Genomic DNA, 21,059 nt, shown 5'->3' with positions numbered 1-21,059 from the left:
TGTTTCTGTGGAGGGAGAACGAGCTGTGTTTCTGTGGAGGGAGTACGAGCTGTGTTTTTATGCAGTGGGAGGGAACGAGCTGTGTTTCTGTGGAGGGCGAAACGAGCTGTGTTTCTGTGGAGGGGGGAACGAGCTGTGTTTCTGCGGAGGGGGGATCGAGCTGTGTTTCTATGGAGGGGGGAATGAGCTGTGTTTCTGTGGAGGAGGGAACGAGCTGTGTTTCTGTGGATTGAGGGGGAATGAGCTGTGTTTCTGTGCAGTGGGGGGAACGAGCTGTGTTTTTGTGGAGTGGAGGTAGGAACGAGCTGTGTTTCTGAGGAATTGGGGGGAGAATGAGCTGTATTCCGAAGGAGTTGGGGGTCAACGAGTTGTGTTTCTGTGGAGTCGGGGATAGGGGGTGGGAAACGAGGTGTGTTTCTGTGGAGGGAGAGCGAGCTGTGATCCTCTGGAGTGAAGGGGAATGAGCTGTGTTCCTGTGCAGTGGGTAGGGAACGAGCTGTGTTTCTGTGCAGTGGGAAGGGAACGAGCTGTGTTTCTGTGCAGTGCGGAGGGAACGAGCAGTGTTTCTGTGGAGGGAGAAGGAGCTGTGTTAATGTGGAGGGGGGAACGAGCTGTGTTTCTGTGGAGGGGAGAACGAGCTGTGTTCTGTGGAGGGGGGTCGAGCTGTGTTTCTGTGGAGGTGGAATGAGCTGTGTTACTGTGGAGGGGGGAACGAGCTGTGTTTCTGTGGAGGGGGAATGAGCTGTGTTTTAGTGCAGTGGGGTTAACGAGCTGTGTTTCTGTGGAGGGGGGAACGAGCTGTGTTTCTGTGGAGGGGGGAACGAGCTGTGTTTCTGTGGAGGGGGGAACGAGCTGTGTTTCTGTGGAGGGGAGAACGAGCTGTGTTTCTGTGGAGGGGGGAACGAGCTGTGTTTCTGTGGAGGGGGGAACGAGCTGTGTTTCTATGGAGGGGGGAATGAGCTGTGTTTTTATGGAGAGGGTAACGAGCTGTGTTTCTATGGAGGGGGGAATGAGCTGTGCTTCTGTGGAGGTGAGAACAACCTGTGTTTCTGAGGAATTGGGGGGAGAATGAGCTGTATTCCTAAGGAGTTGGGGGTCAACGAGTTGTGTTTCTGTCGAGTCGGGGATAGGGGGGGGAACGAGGTGTGTTTCTGTGGAGGGAGAGCGAGCTGTGATCCTGTGGAGTGAAGGGGAACGAGCTGTGTTCCTGTGCAGTGCAGGGGGGGCGGAATGAGCTGTGTTCCTGTGCAGTGGGGAGGGAACGAGCTGTGTTTCTGTGCAGTGGGAAGGGAACGAGCTCTGTTTCTGTGTAGTGCGGAGGGAACGAGCAATGTTTCTGTGGAGGGGGGACGAGCTGTATTTCTGTGCAGTGGGAAGGGAACGAGCTTTGTTTCTGTGGAGGGAGAACGAGCTGTGTTAATGTGGAGGGGGGAACGAGGTGTGTTTCTGTGGATGGAGGAACGAGTTGTGTTTCTGTGGAGGAGGGAACGAGGTGTGTTTCTGTGGATGAGGGAACGAGCTGTGTTTCTGTGGAGGGGGGAACGAGCTGAGTTCCTGTGGAGGGGGAACGAGCTGTGTTTCTGTGGAGGAGGAAACGAGCTGTGTTTCTGTGGAGGGGAAAAGAGCTGTGTTTCTGTGGAGGGGGAATGAGGTGTGTTTCTGTGGAGGGGGGAACGAGTTGTGTTTCTGTGGAGGGGCAATGAGCTGTGTTTCTGTGGAGGGAGAACGAGCTGTGTTTCTGTGGAGGGGGGAACGAGGTGTGTTTCTGTGGAGGGGGAATGAGCTGTGTTTCTGTGGAGGGGGAACGAGCTGTGTTTCTGTGGAGAGGGGAACGAGGTGTGTTTCTGTGAAGGGGGAATGAGCTGTGTTTCTGTGGAGGGGGAATGAGCTGTGTTTCTGTGGAGGGAGAACGAGCTGTGTTTCTGTGGAGGGGAGAACGAGCTGTGTTTCTGTGGAGGGGGAATGAGCTGTGTTTTTGTGCAGTGGGGAGGAACGAGCTGTGTTTCTGTGGAGGGGGGAACGAGCTGTGTTTCTGTGGAGGGGGGAACGAGCTGTGTTTCTGTGGAGGGGGGAACGAGCTGTGTTTCTGTGGAGGGGAGAACGAGCTGTGTTTCTGTGGAGGGGGGAACGAGCTGTGTTTCTGTGGAGGGGGGAACGAGCTGTGTTTCTATGGAGGGGGAATGAACTGTGTTTTTATGGAGAGGGTAACGAGCTGTGTTTCTATGGAGGGGGGAATGAGCTGTGCTTCTGTGGAGCTGAGAACAAGCTGTGTTTCTGAGGAATTGGGGGGAGAATGAGCTGTATTCCTAAGGAGTTGGGGGTCAACGAGTTGTGTTTCTGTGGAGTCGGGGATAGGGGGGGGAACGAGGTGTGTTTCTGTGGAGGGAGAGCGAGCTGTGATCCTGTGGAGTGAAGGGGAACGAGCTGTGTTCCTGTGCAGTGCAGGGGGGGCGGAATGAGCTGTGTTCCTGTGCAGTGGGGAGGGAACGAGCTGTGTTTCTGTGCAGTGGGAAGGGAACGAGCTCTGTTTCTGTGTAGTGCGGAGGGAACGAGCAATGTTTCTGTGGAGGGGGGACGAGCTGTATTTCTGTGCAGTGGGAAGGGAACGAGCTTTGTTTCTGTGGAAGGAGAACGAGCTGTGTTAATGTGGAGGGGGGAACGAGGTGTGTTTCTGTGGAGGGAGGAACGAGTTGTGTTTCTGTGGAGGAGGGAACGAGGTGTGTTTCTGTGGATGAGGGAACGAGCTGTGTTTCTGTGGAGGGGGGAACGAGCTGAGTTTCTGTGGAGGGGGAACGAGCTGTGTTTCTGTGGAGGAGGAAACGAGCTGTGTTTCTGTGGAGGGGAAAAGAGCTGTGTTTCTGTGGAGTGGGAATGAGCTGTGCTACTGTGGAGGTGGGAACGAGCTGTGTTTCTGTGGAGGGAGAATGAGCTGTGTTTCTGTGGAGTGTAGAACGAGCTGTGTTTCTGTGGAGGGGGAATGAGCTGTGTTTTTGTGCAGTGGGGGGAACGAGCTGTGTTACTGTGGAGGGTTTATGAGCAGTGTTTCTGTGGAGGGAGAACGAGCTGTGTTTCTGTGAAGGGGGGAATGAGCTGTGTTTTTATCAAGAGGGTAACGAGCTGTGTTTCTATGGAGGGGGGGATGAGCTGTGCTTCTGTGGAGGTGAGAACAAGCTGTGTTTCTGAGGAATTGGGGGGAGAATGAGCTGTATTCCTAAGGAGTTGGGGGTCAACGAGTTGTATTTCTGTGGAGTCAGGTATGGGGGGGGGGGGGGGGGGAACGAGGTGTGTTTCTGTGGAGGGAGAGCGAGCTGTGATCCTGTGGAGTGAAGGGGAACGAGCTGTGTTCCTGTGCAGTGCAGGGGGGGTGGAATGAGCTGTGTTCCTCTGCAGTGGGGAGGGAACGAGCTGTGTTTCTGTGCAGTGGGAAGGGAACGAGCTCTGTTTCTGTGTAGTGCGGAGGGAACGAGCAATGTTTCTGTGGAGGGGGGACGAGCTGTATTTCTGTGCAGTGGGAAGGGAACGAGCTTTGTTTCTGTGGAGGGAGAACGAGCTGTGTTAATGTGGAGGGGGGAACTAGGTGTGTTTCTGTGGAGGAGGGAACGAGGTGTGTTTCTGTGGATGACGGAACGAGATGTGTTTCTGTGGAGGGGGGAACGAGCTGTGTTTCTGTGGCGGCGGAAACGAGCTGTGTTTCTGTGGAGGGGAAAAGAGTTGTGTTTCTGTGGAGGGGGAATGACCTGTGTTATTGTGGAGGTGGGAACGAGCTGTGTTTCTGTGGAGGGGGAATGAGGTGTGTTTCCGTGGAGGGGGGAACGAGTTGTGTTTCTGTGGAGGGAGAACGAGCTGTGTTTCTGTGGAGGGGGAATGAGCTGTGTTTCTGTGGAGGGGGAATGAGCTGTGTTTCTGTGGAGGGGGAATGAGCTGTGTTTCTGTGGAGGGAGAACGAGCTGTGTTTCTGTGGAGGGAGTACGAGCTGTGTTTTTATGCAGTGGGAGGGAACGAGCTGTGTTTCTGTGGAGGGCGAAACGAGCTGTGTTTCTGTGGAGGGGGGATCGAGCTGTGTTTCTGCGGAGGGGGGATCGAGCTGTGTTTCTGTGGAGGGGGGAACGAGCTGTGTTTCTGTGGAGGAGGGAACGAGCTGTGTTTCTGTGGATTGAGGGGGAATGAGCTGTGTTTCTGTGCAGTGGGGGGAACGAGCTGTGTTTTTGTGGAGTGGAGGTGAGAACGAGCTGTGTTTCTGAGGAATTGGGGGGAGAATGAGCTGTATTCCTAAGTTGTTGGGGGTAAACGAGCTGTGTTTCTGAGGAGTCAGGGATGGGGGGGGGGACGAGGTGTGTTTCTGTGAAGCGAAAGCGAGCTGTGATCCTGTGTAGGTGGGAACGAGCTGTGTTTCTGAGGAGGGAGAACGAGCTGTGTTTCTGTGGAGGGGGAAGGAGCTGTGTTTCTGTGGTGGGGGGAACGAGCTGTGTTTCTGTGGAAGGGGGAACGAGCTGTGTTTCTATGGAGGTGGGAATGAGCTGTGTTCTTATGGAGAGGGGAACGAGCTGTGTTTCTATGGAGGGGGGAATGAGCTGTGTTTTTATGGAGAGGGGAACGAGCTGTGTTTATATGGAGCGGCAATGACCTGTGTTTCTGTGGAGGTGAGAACCAGCTGTGTTTCTGAGGAATTGGGGGGAGAATGAGCTGTGTGCCTAAGGAGTTGGGGGTCAACGATTTGTGTTTCTGTGGAGTCGGGGATAGGGGGAGCGGGGAACAAGGTGTGTTTCTGTGCAGTGCAGGGGGGGGAGGGAATGAGCTGTGTTCCTGGGCAGTGGGGAGGGAACGAGCTGTGTTTCTGTGCAGTGCGGAGGGAACGAGCTGTGTTTCTGTGCAGTGGGGAGGGAAGAACGATCTGTGTTTCTGTAGAGGCGGGGAATGAGCTGTGTTTCTGTGGAGGGAGAACGAGCTGTGTTTCCGTGGAGGGGGGAATGAGCTGTGTTTTTGTGCAGTGGGGGGGACCGAGCTGTGTTTCTGTGGAGGGAGAACGAGCTGTGTTTCTGTGAAGGGGGGAACGAGCTGTGTTTCTATGGAGGGGGGAATGAGCTGTGTTCCTATGGAGGGGGGAATGAGCTGTGTTTCTATGGAGGGGGGAATGAGCTGTGTTTCTGTGGAGGGGGGGACGAGCTGTGTTTCTGTGGAGGGGGGGATGAGCTGTGTTTCTGTGGAGGGGGGGAATGAGCTGTGTTTCTGAGGAATTGGGGGGAGAATGAGCTGTATTCCTAAGGAGTTGGGGTAAACGAGCTGTGTTTCTGAGGAGTCGGGGAAGGGGGTGGGAATGAGGTGTGTTTCTGTGGAGAGAGAGCGAGCTGTGATCCTGTGGAGGGGGAATGAGCAGTGTTTCTGTGGAGAGAGAACGAGCTGTGTTTCTGTGAAGGGGGGCACTAGGTGTGTTTCTGTGGAGGGAGAACGCATTGTGTTTCTGTGGAGGAAGAACGACCTGTGTTTCTGTGGAGGGGGGACCGAGCTGTGTTTCTGTGGAGGGGGGATCGAGCTCTGTTTCTATGGAGGGGGGAATGAGCTGTGTTTCTGTGGAGGAGGGAACGAGCTGTGTTTCTGTGGATTGAGGGGGAATGAGCTGTGTTTCTGTGCAGTGGGGGGAACGAGCTGTGTTTTTGTGGAGTGGAGGTGAGAACGAGCTGTGTTTCTGAGGAATTGGGGGGAGAATGAGCTGTATTCCTAAGGTGTTGGGGGTAAACGATCTGTGTTTCTGAGGAGTCGGGGATGGTGGGGGGGGTGGAACGAGGTGTGTTTCTGTGAAGCGAGAGCGAGCTGTGATCCTGTGTAGGTGGGAACGAGCTGTGTTTCTGTGGAGGGAGAACGAGCTGTGTTTTTGTGGGGGGGAAGGTGCTGTGTTTCTGTGGAGGGGGGAACGTGCTGCGTTTCTGTGGAAGGGGGAACGAGCTGTGTTTTTATGGAGGGGGGAATGAGCTGTGTTTTTATGGAGAGGGGAACGAGCTGTGTTTCTATGGAGGGGGGAATTAGCTGTGTTTTTATGGAGAGGGGAACGAGCTGTGTTTCTATGGAGGGGGAATGAGCTGTGTTTCTGTGGAGGTGTGAACCAGCTATGTTTCTGAGGAATTGGGGGGTGAATGAGCTGTGTGCCTAAGGAGATGGGGGTCAACGAGTTGTGTTTCTGTGGAGTCGGGGATAGGGGGAGCGGGGAACGAGGTGTGTTTCTGTGCAGTGCAGGGGGAGGGGGGGAATGAGCTGTGTTCCTGTGCAGTGGGGAGGGAACGAGCTGTGTTTCTGTGCAGTGCGGAGGGAACGAGCTGTGTTTCTGTGCAGTGGGGAGGGAAGAACGATCTGTGTTTCTGTAGAGGCGGGGAATGAGCTGTGTTTCTGTGGAGGGAGAACGAGCTGTGTTTCCGTGGAGGGGGGAATGAGCTGTGTTTTTCTGCAGTGGGGGGGAACGAGCTGTGTTTCTGTGGAGGGGGGAACGAGCTGTGTTTCTGTGGAGGGAGAACGAGCTGTGTTTCTGTGAAGGGGGGAACGAGCTGTGTTTCTATGGAGGGGGGAATGAGCTGTGTTTCTGTGGAGGGGGGAACGAGCTGTGTTTCTATGGAGGGGGGAATGAGCTGTGTTTCTGAGGAATTGGGGGGAGAATGAGCTGTATTCCGAAGGAGTTGGGGTAAACAATCTGTGTTTCTGAGAAGTCGGGGAAGGGGGTGGGAATGAGGTGTGTTTCTGTGGAGAGAGAGCGAGCTGTGATCCTGTGTAGGTGGGAACGAGCTGTGTTTCTGTGGAGGGAGAACGAGCTGTGATCCTGTGGAGGGGGGAACGAGCTGTGTTTCTGTGGAGTAAAGGGGAACAAGCTGTGTTCTTGTGCAGTGGTGGGGACGTGGGGACGAGCTGTGTTCCTGTGCAGTGGGGGCGGAGGGAATGAGCTGTGTTCCTGTGCAGTTGAGCGGGGGGGGATGAGCTGTGTTTCTGTGCAGGGAGAACGAGCTGTGTTTCTGTGCAGTAGGGAGGGAACGAGCTTTGTTTCTGTGCAGTGGGGAGGGAACGAGCTGAGTTCCTATGCAGTGGGGAGGGAACGAGCTGTGTTTCTGGACAGTGGGGAGGGAACGACCTGTGTTTCTGTGCAATGGGGAGGGAACGAGCTGTGTTTCTGTGCAGTGGGGAGGGAACGAGCTGTGATTCTGTGCAGTGGGGAGGGAACGAGCTGTGTTTCTGTGCAGGGGGGCACGAGGTGTGTTTCTGTGGAGAGAGAACGCATTGTGTTTCTGTGGAGGAAGAACGACCTGTGTTTCTGTGGAGGGGGGACCGAGCTGTGTTTCTGTGGAGGGGGGATCGAGCTCTGTTTCTATGGAGGGGGGAATGAGCTGTGTTTCTGTGGAGGAGGGAACGAGCTGTGTTTCTGTGGATTGAGGGGGAATGAGCTGTGTTTCTGTGCAGTGGGGGGAACGAGCTGTGTTTTTGTGGAGTGGAGGTGAGAACGAGCTGTGTTTCTGAGGAATTGGGGGGAGAATGAGCTGTATTCCTAAGGTGTTGGGGGTAAACGATCTGTGTTTCTGAGGAGTCGGGGATGGGGGGGGGGGGCGTGGAACGAGGTGTGTTTCTGTGAAGCGAGAGCGAGCTGTGATCCTGTGTAGGTGGGAACGAGCTGTGTTTCTGTGGAGGGAGAACGAGCTGTGTTTCTGTGCAGTAGGGAGGGAACGAGCTTTGTGTCTGTGCAGTGGGGAGGGAACGAGCTGAGTTCCTATGCAGTGGGGAGGGAACGAGCTGTGTTTCTGGACAGTGGGGAGGGAACGACCTGTGTTTCTGTGCAATGGGGAGGGAACGAGCTGTGTTTCTGTGCAGTGGGGAGGGAACGAGCTGTGATTCTGTGCAGTGGGGAGGGAACGAGCTGTGTTTCTGTGCAGGGGGGAACGAGCTGTGTTTCTGTGGAGGGAGAACGAGCTGTGTTTCTGTGCAGTGGGGTGGGGGGAACGAGCTGTGTTCCTGTGCAGTGGGGAGGAAACGAGCTGTATTTCTGTGCAGTGGGGAGGGAACGAGCTGTGTTTCTGTGGAGGAAGAACGAGCTGTGTTTCTGTGCAGTGGGAATGGAATGCCGTGTGTTTCTGTGGAGTGAAGGGGAACGAGCTGAGTTCCTGTGCAGTGGGGTGGAGACGAGGGGACGCGCTGTGTTCCTATGCAGTGGGGGGGAACGAGCTGTACTTCTGTGGAGGGAGAACAAGCTGTGTTTCTGTGCAGTGGGGAGGGAACGAACTGTGTTTCTGTGCAGTGGGGAGGGAACGAGCTGTGTTTCTGTGCTGTGGGGAGGGAACAAGCTGTGTTTCTGTGCAGTGGGGGGGGGAACGAGCTGTGTTCCTGTGCAGTGGGGGGGGGGGGACGACGTGCTGTGTTTCTGTGGAGTGAGGGGGAAGGAGCTGTGTTTCTGTGCAGTGGGGAGGGAAGGAGCTGTGTTTCTGTGCAGGGAGGAATGAGCTGTGTTTCGGTGGAGTGGGGGGAGGAATGGGCTGTGTTTCTGTGGAGTGGGGGGAGGAATGGGCTGTGTTTCTGTGAAGTGGGGGAGCACAAAATATGTTTTGATGGAGTGGGGCGGGAACGTGCTCTGTTTCTGTGCAGTGGGGGAGGAATGAGCTGTGTTTCTGTGGAGGGAGAACGAGCTGTGTTTCTGTGCAGTGGGGAAGGAACGAGCTGTGTTTCTGTGCAGTGGGGGGGGGTGGGGGGTGGAATGAGCTGTATTTTTGTGGAGGGAGAACAAGCTGTGTTTCTGTGCAGTGGGGAGGGAACGAGCTGTATTTCTGTGCAGTGGGGGGGTGGGGAACGAGCTGTGGTTCTTTGCAGTGGGGTGGGGGGAACGAGCTGTGTTCCTGTGCAGTGGGGAGGGAACGAGCTGTGTTTCTGTGTAGTGGGAAGGGAACGAGCTGTGTTTCTGTGGAGGGAGAATGAGCTGTGTTTCTGTGTAATGGGGAGGGAACGAGTTGTATTTCTGTGCAGTGGGGAGGGAATGAGGTGTATGTCTGTGGAGGGAGAACGAGCTGTGTTCCTGTGCAGTGGGGAGGGAACGAGCTGTGTTTCTGTGGAGGGAGAACGAGCTGTGTTTCTGTGCAGTGGGGATGGAATGAGGTGTATTTCTGTGGAGGGAGGGAGAGAATGAGTTGTTTTTCTGTGGAGTGGGGGAGGGAACAAACTATGTTTGTATGGAGTGGGGGGGGGGGGAATGAGCTGCATTTCTGTTGAATGAGGGTGGGGAATTAGTGGTGTTTCTGTGGAGGGGGAGAATGAGCTGCGTTTCTGTGGAGGGGTAGAATGAGCTGTGGGGCGAAATTCTCCGGAAACGGCGCGATGTCCGCCGACTGTCGCCCAAAACGGCGCAAATCAGACGGGCATCAGATCAGATGCTCCGCATCTTTGGGGGCCAAGCCCCAACCTTGAGGGGCTAGGTCGGCGCCAGACGAATTTCCGCCCCGCCAGCTGGCAGAAAAGGCGTTTGGTGCCCCGCCAGCTGGCGCGGAAATGACATCTCCGGGCGGCGCATGCGCGGAAGCGTCAGCGGCCGCTAACGGCACTCCCGCGCCTGCGCAATGGAGGGAGTCTCTTTTGCCTCCGCCATGGTGGAGACCGTGGCGGAGGCGGAAGGGAAAGAGTGCCCCCACGGCACAGGCCCGCCCGCGGATTAGTGGGCCCCGATCGCGGGCCAGGCCACCGTGGGGGCACCCCCCGGGACCAGATCACCCCGCGCCCCCCCCCCAGGACCCCGGAGCCCGCCCGCGCCGCCTTGTCCCGCCGGTAAGGTAGGTGGTTTAATTTACGCCGGCGGGACAGCCATTTTAGCGGCGGGAGTTCAGCCCATCCGGGCTGGAGAATCGAGCGGGGGGGCCCCCCAACCGGCGCGGCGCGATTCCCGCCCCCGCCAAATATCCGGTTCCGGAGACTTCGGCAACCGGCGGGAGCGGGATTCACGCCAGCCCCCGGCGATTCTCCGACCCGGCGGGGGGTTGGAGAATCTCGCCCGTGTTTCTGTGGAGGGGGAGAATTAGTTGTGTTTCTGTGGAGGGAGGGGGAGAATGTGCTGTGTTTCTGTGGAGGGGGATAATTAGTTGTGTTTCTGTGGAGGGGGAGAATGAGCTGTGTTTCTGTGGCGGGGGGAACGAGCTGTGTTTCTGTGGAGGGGGAGAATGAGCTGTGTTTCTGTGGCGGGGGGAACGAGCTGTGTTTCTGTGGAGTGCGAGAATGAGCTGTGTTTCTGTGGAGGGAGGGGGAGAATGAGTTGTCTTTCTGTGGAGGCAGAACAAGCTCTGTTTCTGTGCAGTGGGGAGGGCATGAGCTGTGTTTCTGTGCAGTGGGGAGGGAACGAGCTGTGTTTCTGTGCAGTGGGGAGGGAACGAGCTGTGTTCCGTGGAGGGAGAACGAGCTGTGTTTCTGTGCAGTGGGGAGGGAACGAGTTGTGTTTCTGTGCAGTGGGGAGGGAACGAGCTGTGTTCCTGTGCAGTGGGGAGGGAACGAGCTGTGTTTCTGTGGAGGGAGAACGAGCTGTGTTTCTGTGCAGTGGGGAGGGAGAACAAGCTGTGTTTCTGTGCAGTGCGGAGGGAATGAGTTGGGTTTCTGTGCAGTGGGGAGGGAACGAGCTGTGTTTCTGTGCAGTGGGGAGGGAACGAGCTGTGTTTCTGTGGAGGGAGAACGAGCTGTGTTTCTGTGCAGTGGGGATGGAATGAGGTGTGTTTCTGTGGAGGGAGAACGAGCTGTGTTTCTGTGGAGGGAGAACGAGCTGTGTTTCTGTGCAGTGGGGAGGGAGAACAAGCTGTGTTTCTGTGCAGTGGGGAGGGAACGAGTTGGGTTTCTGTGCAGTGGGGAGGGAACGAGCTGTGTTTCTGTGCAGTGGGGAGGGAACGGGCTGTGTTTCTGTGCAGTGGGGAGGGAACGGGCTGTGTTTCTGTGCAGTGGGGAGGGAACGAGCTGTGTTTCTGTGCAGTCGCGGGGGAACGAGCTGTGTTTCTGTGCAGTGGGGGGGGACGAGCTGTGTTCCTGTGCAGTGGGGGGGGGGGGGGACGAGCTGTGTTTCTGTGCAGTGGGGTGGGGGGGAACAAGCTGTGTTCCTGTGCAGTGGGGAGGGAACGAGCTGAGTTTCTGTGTAGTGGGAAGGGAACGAGCTGTGTTTCTGTGGAGGGAGAATGAGCTGTGTTTCTGTGTAATGGGGAGGGAACGAGCTGTGTTTCTGTGCAGTCGCGGGGGAACGAGCTGTGTTTCTGTGCAGTGGGGGGGGGGACGACGAGCTGTGTTCCTGTGCAGTGGGGGGGGGGGGGGAACGAGCTGCGTTTCTGTGCAGTGGGGCGGGGGGAACGAGCTGTGTTCCTGTGCAGTGGGGAGGGACAACGAGCTGTGTTCCTGTGCAGTGGGGGGGGGGGGGGGGACGAGCTGATTTTCTGTGCAGTGGTGGGGGGGGGGGAACGAGCTGTGTTCCTGTGCAGTGGGGAGGGAACGAGCTGAGTTTCTCTGTAGTGGAAAGGGAACGAGCAGTGTTTCTGTGGAGGGAGAATGAGCTGTGTTTCTGTGTAAAGGGGAGGGAACGAGCTGTATTTCTGTGCAGTGGGGAGGGAACGAGCTGTGTTTCTGTGGAGGGAGAACGTGCTGTGTTTCTGTGCAGTGGGGATGGAATGAGGTGTGTTTCTGTGGAGGGAGAACGAGCTGTGTTTCTGTGGAAGGGGGAACGAGCTGTGTTCCTGAGCAGTGGGGGGGGACGAGGGGACGAGCTGTGTTCCTGTGCAGTGGGGGTTTGGGGGGGTGGATGAGCTGTGTTCCTGTGCAGTGGGGAGAGAACGAGCTGTGTTTCTGTGGAGAGAGAACAAGCTGTGGTTCTGTGCAGTGGGGAGGGAATGAGCTGTGTTTCTGTGGAGGGAGAACAAGCTGTGTTTATGTGCAGTGGGGAGGGAACAACCTGTGTTTCTGTGCAGTGGGGGTGACGAGCTGTGTTTCTGTGCAGTGGTGGGGGGGGGGGGGAACGAGCTGTGTTCCTGTGCAGTGGGGGGGGGGGGGAAATGAGCTGTGTTTCTGTGGAGTGAGGGGGAAGGAGCTGTGTTTCTGTGTAGTGGGGAGGGAACGAGCTGTGTTTCTGTGCAGTGGGGAGGGAACGAGCTGTGTTTCTGTGCAGTGGGGAGCGAACGAGCTGTGTTTCTGTGCAGTGGGGAGGGAATGAGCTGTGTTTCTGTGCAGTGGGGAGGAAACGAGCTGTGTTTCTATGCAGTGGGAAGGGAATGAGCTGTGTTTCTGTGCAGTTGGGGATGGGGGACGGGCTGTGTTTCTGTGCAGTAGGTGGGGAACAAGCTGTGTTCCTGTGCAGTGGGGAGGGAACGAGCTGAGTTTCTGTGTAGTGGGAAGGGAACAAGCAATGTTTCTATGGAGGGAGAATGAGCTGTGTTTCTGTGTAATGGGGAGGGAACGAGCTGTATTTCTGTGCAGTGGGGAGGGAACGAGCTGTGTTTCTGTGGAGGGAGAACAAGCTGTGTTTTTGTGCAGTGGGGATGGAATGAGGTGTGTTTCTGTGGAGGGAGAACGAGCTGTGTTTCTGTGCAGTGGGGAGGGAGAACAAGCTGTGTTTCTGTGCAGTGGGGAGGGAACGAGTTGGGTTTCTGTGCAGTGGGGAGGGAACGAGCTGTGTTTCTGTGCAGTGGGGAGGGAACGGGCTGTGTTTCTGTGCAGTGGGGAGGGAACGGGCTGTGTTTCTGTGCAGTGGGGAGGGAACGAGCTGTGTTTCTGTGCAGTCGCGGGGGAACGAGCTGTGTTTCTGTGCAGTGGGGGGGGGGGCGAGCTGTGTTCCTGTGCAGTGGGGTGGGGGGAACAAGCTGTGTTCCTGTGCAGTGGGGAGGGAACAAGCTGAGTTTCTGTGTAGTGGGAAGGGAACGAGCTGTGTTTCTGTGGAGGGAGAATGAGCTGTGTTTCTGTGTAATTGGGAGGGAACGAGCTGTGTTTCTGTGCAGTCGCGGGGTAACGAGCTGTGTTTCTGTGCAGTGGGGGGGGGACGAGCTGTGTTCCTGTGCAGTGGGGGGGGGGGACGAGCTGTGTTTCTGTGCAGTGGGGAGGGAATGAGCTGTGTTTCTGTGCAGTGGGGAGGGAACGAGCTGTGTTTCTATGCAGTGGGGGGGGAACGAGCTGTGTTTCTGTGCAGTGGGGGGGGGGGTAATGAGCTGTGTTCCTGTGTAGTGGGGGGGGTGGATGAGCTGTGTTCCTGTGCATTGGGGGGGGGAATGAGCTGTGTTCCTGTGCAGTGGGGTGGAACGAACTGTGTTTCTGTGTAGTGGGGAGGGAATGAGCTGTGTTTCTGTGCAGTTGGGGATGGGGGACGGGCTGTGTTTCTGTGCAGTAGGTGGGGAACAAGCTGTGTTCCTGTGCAGTGGGGAGGGAACGAGCTGAGTTTCTGTGTAGTGGGAAGGGAACAAGCAGTGTTTCTATGGAGGGAGAATGAGCTGTGTTTCTGTGTAATGGGGAGGGAACGAGCTGTATTTCTGTGCAGTGGGGAGGGAACGAGCTGTGTTTCTGTGGAGGGAGAACAAGCTGTGTTTTTGTGCAGTGGGGATGGAATGAGGTGTGTTTCTGTGGAGGGAGAACGAGCTGTGTTTCTGTGCAGTGGGGAGGGAGAACAAGCTGTGTTTCTGTGCAGTGGGGAGGGAACGAGTTGGGTTTCTGTGCAGTGGGGAGGGAACGAGCTGTGTTTCTGTGCAGTGGGGAGGGAACGGGCTGTGTTTCTGTGCAGTGGGGAGGGAACGGGCTGTGTTTCTGTGCAGTGGGGAGGGAACGAGCTGTGTTTCTGTGCAGTCGCGGGGGAACGAGCTGTGTTTCTGTGCAGTGGGGGGGGGGCGAGCTGTGTTCCTGTGCAGTGGGGTGGGGGGAACAAGCTGTGTTCCTGTGCAGTGGGGAGGGAACAAGCTGAGTTTCTGTGTAGTGGGAAGGGAACGAGCTGTGTTTCTGTGGAGGGAGAATGAGCTGTGTTTCTGTGTAATTGGGAGGGAACGAGCTGTGTTTCTGTGCAGTCGCGGGGTAACGAGCTGTGTTTCTGTGCAGTGGGGGGGGGACGAGCTGTGTTCCTGTGCAGTGGGGGGGGGGGGACGAGCTGTGTTTCTGTGCAGTGGGGTGGGGGGAACGAGCTGTGTTCCTGTGCAGTGGGGAGGGACGACGAGCTGTGTTCCTGTGCAGTGGGGGGGGGGGGGGGGGGGAACAAGCTGATTTTCTGTGCAGTGGGGGGGGGGGGTGGAACGAGCTGTGTTCCTGTGCAGTGGGGAGGGAACGAGCTGAGTTTCTCTGTAGTGGAAAGGGAACGAGCTGTGTTTCTGTGGAGGGAGAATGAGCTGTGTTTCTGTGTAATGGGGAGGGAACGAGCTGTGTGTCTGTGCAGTGGGGAGGGAACGAGCTGTGTTTCTGTGCAGTGGGGAGGGAATGAGCTGTGTTTCTGTGCAGTGGGGAGGGAACGAGCTGTGTTTCTATGCAGTGGGGGGAGAACGAGCTGTGTTTCTGTGCATTGGGTGGGGGTAACGAGCTGTGTTCCTGTGCAGTGGGGGGGGGGTGGATGAGCTGTGTTCCTGTGCAGTGGGGGGGGGGGGGGGAATGAGCTGTGTTCCTGTGCAGTTGGGTGGGAACGAACTGTGTTTCTGTGCAGTGGGGAGGGAATGAGCTGTGTTTCTGTGCAGTGGGGGACGGGGGACGGGCTGTGTTCCTGTGCAGTAGGTGGGGAACGAGCTGTGTTCCTGTGCAGTGGGGGGGGGGGGGAATGAGCTGTGTTCCTGTGCAGTGGTGGGGGGGGGGGGGAGGAGAGGGGGATGAGCTGTGTTCCTGTGCATTGGGGAGGGAACGAGTTGTGTTTCTGTGCAGTGGGGAGGGAATGAGCTGTGTTTCTGTGGAGGGAGAACGAGCTGTGTTTCTGTGCAGTGGGGAGGGAGAACAAGCTGTGTTTCTGTGCAGTCGCGGGGAAACAAGCTGTGTTCCTGTGCAGTGTGGGGGGGGGGGGGGAAACTAGCTGTGTTTCTGTGGAGTGAGGGGGAAGGAGCTGTGTTTCTGTGCAGTGGGGAGGGAAGGAGCTGTGTTTTTGTGGAGGGAGGGGGAGAATGAGTTGTTTTTCTGTGGAGTGGGGGAGGGAACAAACTAAGTTTGTATGGAGTGGGGGGGGCGGGCAATGAGCTGCGTTTCTGTTGAATGAGGGGGGGAATTAGTGGTGTTTCTGTGGAGGGGGAGAATGAGCTGCGTTTCTGTGGAGGGGGAGAATTAGTTGTGTTTCTGTGGAGGGGGGAACGAGCTGTGTTTCTGTGGAGGGAGGGGGAGAATGAGCTGTGTTTCTGTGGAGGGGGATAATTAGTTCTGTTTCTGTGGAGGGGGAGAATGAGCTGTGTTTCTGTGGAGGGGGATAATTAGTTCTGTTTCTGTGGAGGGGGAGAATGAGCTGTGTTTCTGTGGAGGGGGGAACGAGCTATGTTTCTGTGGAGTGGGAGAATGAGCTGTATTTCAGTGGAGGGAGGGGGAGAATGAGTTGTGTTTCTGTGGAGGGAGAACAAGCTCTGGGGCGAAATTCTCCCGAAACGGCGCGATGTCGGCCGACTGGCGCCCAAAACGGCGCAATCCGACGGGCATCGCGCCGCCCCAAAGGTGCGGAATGCTCCGCATCTTTGGAGGCCGAACCCCAACATTGAGGGGCTAGGGCCGGAGGAATTTCCACCCCGCCAGCTGGCAGAAACGGCCTTTGTTGCCCCGCCAGCTGGTGCGGAAATGACATGTCGGGGCAGCGCATGCGCAGTGGAGGGAATCTCTTCCGCCTCCGCCATGGTGGAGACTGTGGCGGAGGCGGAAGGGAAAGAGTGCCCCCATGGCACAGGCCCGCCCGCGGATCGGTGGGCCCCGATCGCGGGCCAGGCCACCCTTGGGGCAACCCCCGGGGTCAGATCGCCCCGCGCCCCCCCCCCAGGAACCCGGAGCCCGCCCACGCCGCCTTGTCCCGCCGTTCAAAAGGTGATTTAACCCACGCCGTCGGGACAGGCAATTTATCGGCAGGACTTCGGCCCATCCGGGCCGGAGAATCCAGCGGGGGGGCCCGCCATCCGGCGCAGCCCGATTCCCGCCCCCGCCGAATATCCGGTACCGGAGACTTCGGCAACCGGCGGGGGCGGGATTCACGGCAGCCCCCGGCGATTCTCCTTCCCGGCGGGGGGGGGGTCGGAGAATGACGCCCCTGTTTCTGTGCAGTGGGGAGGGCATGAGCTGTGTTTCTGTGCAGTGGGGAGGGAACGAGCTGTGTTTCTGTGGAGGGAGAATGAGCTGTGTTTCTGTGTAGTGGGGAGGGAACGAGCTGTGTTTCTGTGCAGTGGGGAGGGAACGAGCTGTGTTTCTGTGGAGAGAGAACGAGCTGTGTTTCTGTGCAGTGGGGAGGGAACAAATTGTGTTTCTGTGCAGTGGGGAGGGAACGAGCTGTGTTTCTGTGCAGTGGGGGGGAACGAGCTGTGTTTCTGTGCAGTGGGGGGCTGGTGGTGGGGGAGAGCTGTGTTCCTGTGCAGTGGGGAGGGAACAAGCTGTGTTTCTGTGGAGGGAGAATGAGCTGTGTTTCTGTGTAGTGGGGAGGGAACGAGCTGTGTTTCTGTGCAGTGGGGAGGGAACGAGCTGTGTTTCTGTGCAGTGGGGAGGGAACGAGCTGTGTTTCTGTGCAGTGGGGAGGGAATGAGCTGTGTTTCTGTGCAGTGGGGAGGGAACGAGCTGTGTTTCTATGCAGTGGGGGGGGGAACGAGCTGTGTTTCTGTGCAGTGGGGGGGGTAATGAGCTGTGTTCCTGTGCAGTGGGGGGGGTGGATGAGCTGTGTTCCTGTGCATTGGGGGGGGAATGAGCTGTGTTCCTGTGCAGTGGGGTGGGAACGAACTGTGTTTCTGTGCAGTGGGGAGGGAATGAGCTGTGTCTCTGTTCAGTTGGGGATGGGGGAAGGGCTGTGTTTCTGTGCAGTAGGTGGGGAACAAGCTGTGTTCCTGTGCAGTGGGGAGGGAACGAGCTGAGTTTCTGTGTAGTGGGAAGGGAACAAGCAGTGTTTCTATGGAGGGAGAATGAGCTGTGTTTCTGTGTAATGTGGAGGGAACGAGCTGTATTTCTGTGCAGTGGGGAGGGAACGAGCTGTGTTTCTGTGGAGGGAGAACAAGCTGTGTTTTTGTGCAGTGGGGATGGAATGAGGTGTGTTTCTGTGGAGGGAGAACGAGCTGTGTTTCTGTGGAGGGAGAACGAGCTGTGTTTCTGTGCAGTGGGGAGGGAGAACAAGCTGTGTTTCTGTGCAGTGGGGAGGGAACGGGCTGTGTTTCTGTGCAGTGGGGAGGGAACGGGCTGTGTTTCTGTGCAGTGGGGAGGGAACGAGCTGTGTTTCTGTGCAGTCGCGGGGGAACGAGCTGTGTTTCTGTGCAGTGGGGGACGGGACGGGGACGAGCTGTGTTCCTGTGCAGTGGGGGGGGGGAACGAGCTGTGTTTCTGTGCAGTGGGGTGGGGGGAACAAGCTGTGTTCCTGTGCAGTGGGAAGGGAACGAGCTGTGTTTCTGTGCAGTCGCGGGGTAACGAGCTGTGTTTCTGTGCAGTGGGGGGGGGGACGAGCTGTGTTCCTGTGCAGTGGGGGGACGACGACGAGCTGTGTTTCTGTGCAGTGGGGTGGGGGGAACGAGCTGTGTTCCTGTGCAGTGGGGAGGGACGACGAGCTGTGTTCCTGTGCAGTGGGGGGGGGGGGGGGGGAACGAGCTGATTTTCTGTGCAGTGGGGGGGGGGGGGGGACGAGCTGTGTTCCTGTGCAGTGGGGAGGGAACGAGCTGAGTTTCTCTGTAGTGGAAAGGGAACGAGCAGTGTTTCTGTGGAGGGAGAATGAGCTGTGTTTCTGTGTAATGGGGAGGGAACGAGCTGTATTTCTGTGCAGTGGGGAGGGAACGAGCTGTGTTTCTGTGCAGTCGGGATGGAATGAGGTGTGTTTCTGTGGAGGGTGAACGAGCTGTGTTTCTATGGAAGGGGGAACGAGCTGTGTTTCTGTGCAGTGGGGAGGGAACAACCTGTGTTTCTGTGCAGTGGGGGTGACAAGCTGTGTTTCTGTGCAGTGGGGGGGGGAAACGAGCTGTGTTCCTGTGCAGTGGGGGGGGGGGGAAATGAGCTGTGTTTCTGTGGAGTGAGGGGGAAGGAGTTGTGTTTCTGTGCAGTCGGGATGGAATGAGGTGTGTTTCTGTGGAGGGAGAATGAGCTGTGTTTCTGTGTAGTGGGGAGGGAACGAGCTGTGTTTCTGTGCAGTGGGGAGGGAACAAATTGGGTTTCTGTGCAGTGGGGAGGGAACGAGCTGTGTTTCTGTGCAGTGGGGGGGAACGAGCTGTGTTTCTGTGCAGTGGGGGGCTGGTGGTGGGGGAGAGCTGTGTTCCTGTGCAGTGGGGAGGGAACAAGCTGTGTTTCTGTGGAGGGAGAATGAGCTGTGTTTCTGTGTAGTGGGGAGGGAACGAGCTGTGTTTCTGTGCAGTGGGGAGGGAACGAGCTGTGTTTCTGTGCAGTGGGGAGGGAATGAGCTGTGTTTCTGTGCAGTGGGGAGGGAACAAGCTGTGTTTCTATGCAGTGGGGGGAGAACGAGCTGTGTTTCTGTGCATTGGGTGGGGGTAACGAGCTGTGTTCCTGTGCAGTTGGGTGGGAACGAACTGTGTTTCTGTGCAGTGGGGAGGGAATGAGCTGTGTTTCTGTGCAGTAGGTGGGGAACGAGCTGTGATCCTGTGCAGTGGGGGGGGGGGAATGAGCTGTGTTCCTGTGCAGTGGTGGGGGGGGGGGGGTGGAGAGGGGGATGAGCTGTGTTCCTGTGCATTGGGGAGGGAACGAGTTGTGTTTCTGTGCAGTGGGGAGGGAATGAGCTGTGTTTCTGTGGAGGGAGAACGAGCTGTGTTTCTGTGCAGTGGGGAGGGAGAACAAGCTGTGTTTCTGTGCAGTCGCGGGGAAACAAGCTGTGTTCCTGTGCAGTGTGGGGGGGGGGGAACTAGCTGTGTTTCTGTGGAGTGAGGGGGAAGGAGCTGTGTTTCTGTGCAGTGGGGAGGGAAGGAGCTGTGTTTTTGTGGAGGGAGGGGGAGAATGAGTTGTATTTCTGTGGAGTGGGGGAGGGAACAAACTATGTTTGTATGGAGTGGGGGGGGCGGGGAATGAGCTGCGTTCCTGTTGAATGAGGGGGGGAATTAGTGGTGTTTCTGTGGAGGGGGGAACGAGCTGTGTTTCTGTGGAGGGAGGGGGAGAATGAGCTGTGTTTCTGTGGAGGGGGATAATTAGTTCTGTTTCTGTGGAGGGGGAGAATGAGCTGTGTTTCTGTGGAGGGGGGAACGAGCTATGTTTCTGTGGAGTGGGAGAATGAGCTGTATTTCAGTGGAGGGAGGGGGAGAATGAGTTGTGTTTCTGTGGAGGGAGAACAAGCTCTGGGGCGAAATTCTCCCGAAACGGCGTGATGTCGGCCGACTGGCGCCCAAAACGGCGCAATCCGACGGGCATCGCGCCGCCCCAAAGGTGCGGAATGCTCCGCATCTTTGGAGGCCGAACCCCAACATTGAGGGGCTAGGGCCGGAGGAATTTCCACCCCGCCAGCTGGCAGAAACGGCCTTTGTTGCCCCGCCAGCTGGTGCGGAAATGACATGTCGGGGCAGCGCATGCGCAGTGGAGGGAATCTCTTCCGCCTCCGCCATGGTGGAGACTGTGGCGGAGGCGGAAGGGAAAGAGTGCCCCCATGGCACAGGCCCGCCCGCGGATCGGTGGGCCCCGATCGCGGGCCAGGCCACCCTTGGGGCAACCCCCGGGGTCAGATCGCCCCGCGCCCCCCCCCAGGACCCCGGAGCCCGCCCACGCCGCCTTGTCCCGCCGTTCAAAAGGTGATTTAACCCACGCCGTCGGGACAGGCAATTTATCGGCAGGACTTCGGCCCATCCGGGCCGGAGAATCCAGCGGGGGGGCCCGCCATCCGGCGCAGCCCGATTCCCGCCCCCGCCGAATATCCGGTACCGGAGACTTCGGCAACCGGCGGGGGCGGGATTCACGGCAGCCCCCGGCGATTCTTCTTCCCGGCGGGGGGGGGGTCGGAGAATGACGCCCCTGTTTCTGTGCAGTGGGGAGGGCATGAGCTGTGTTTCTGTGCAGTGGGGAGGGAACGAGCTGTGTTTCTGTGGAGGGAGAATGAGCTGTGTTTCTGTGTAGTGGGGAGGGAACGAGCTGTGTTTCTGTGCAGTGGGGAGGGAACGAGCTGTGTTTCTGTGGAGGGAGAACGAGCTGTGTTTCTGTGCAGTGGGGAGGGAACAAATTGTGTTTCTGTGCAGTGGGGAGGGAACGAGCTGTGTTTCTGTGCAGTGGGGAGGGAACAACCTGTGTTTCTGTGCAGTGGGGGGCTGGTGGTGGGGGAGAGCTGTGTTCCTGTGCAGTGGGGAGGGAACAAGCTGTGTTTCTGTGGAGGGAGCATGAGCTGTGTTTCTGTGTAGTGGGGAGGGAACGAGCTGTGTTTCTGTGCAGTGGGGAGGGAACGAGCTGTGTTTCTGTGCAGTGGGGAGCGAACGAGCTGTGTTTCTGTGCAGTGGGGAGGGAATGAGCTGTGTTTCTGTGCAGTGGGGAGGGAACGAGCTGTGTTTCTATGCAGTGGGGGGGGAACGAGCTGTGTTTCTGTGCAGTGGGGGGGGGGGTAATGAGCTGTGTTCCTGTGTAGTGGGGGGGGGGGGTGGATGAGCTGTGTTCCTGTGCATTGGGGGGGGGAATGAGCTGTGTTCCTGTGCAGTGGGGTGGAACGAACTGTGTTTCTGTGCAGTGGGGAGGGAATGAGCTGTGTTTCTGTGCAGTTGGGGATGGGGGACGGGCTGTGTTTCTGTGCAGTAGGTGGGGAACAAGCTGTGTTCCTGTGCAGTGGGGAGGGAACGAGCTGGGTTTCTGTGTAGTGGGAAGGGAACAAGCAGTGTTTCTATGGAGGGAGAATGAGCTGTGTTTCTGTGTAATGGGGAGGGAACGAGCTGTATTTCTGTGCAGTGGGGAGGGAACGAGCGGTGTTTCTGTGGAGGGAGAACAAGCTGTGTTTTTGTGCAGTGGGGATGGAATGAGGT

The sequence above is a fragment of the Scyliorhinus torazame genome, chromosome 21 (assembly GCF_047496885.1).
Source record: "Scyliorhinus torazame isolate Kashiwa2021f chromosome 21, sScyTor2.1, whole genome shotgun sequence".
Taxonomy (NCBI): Eukaryota; Metazoa; Chordata; class Chondrichthyes; order Carcharhiniformes; family Scyliorhinidae; genus Scyliorhinus; species Scyliorhinus torazame.
Note: the sequence above shows the minus strand (reverse complement) of the source record.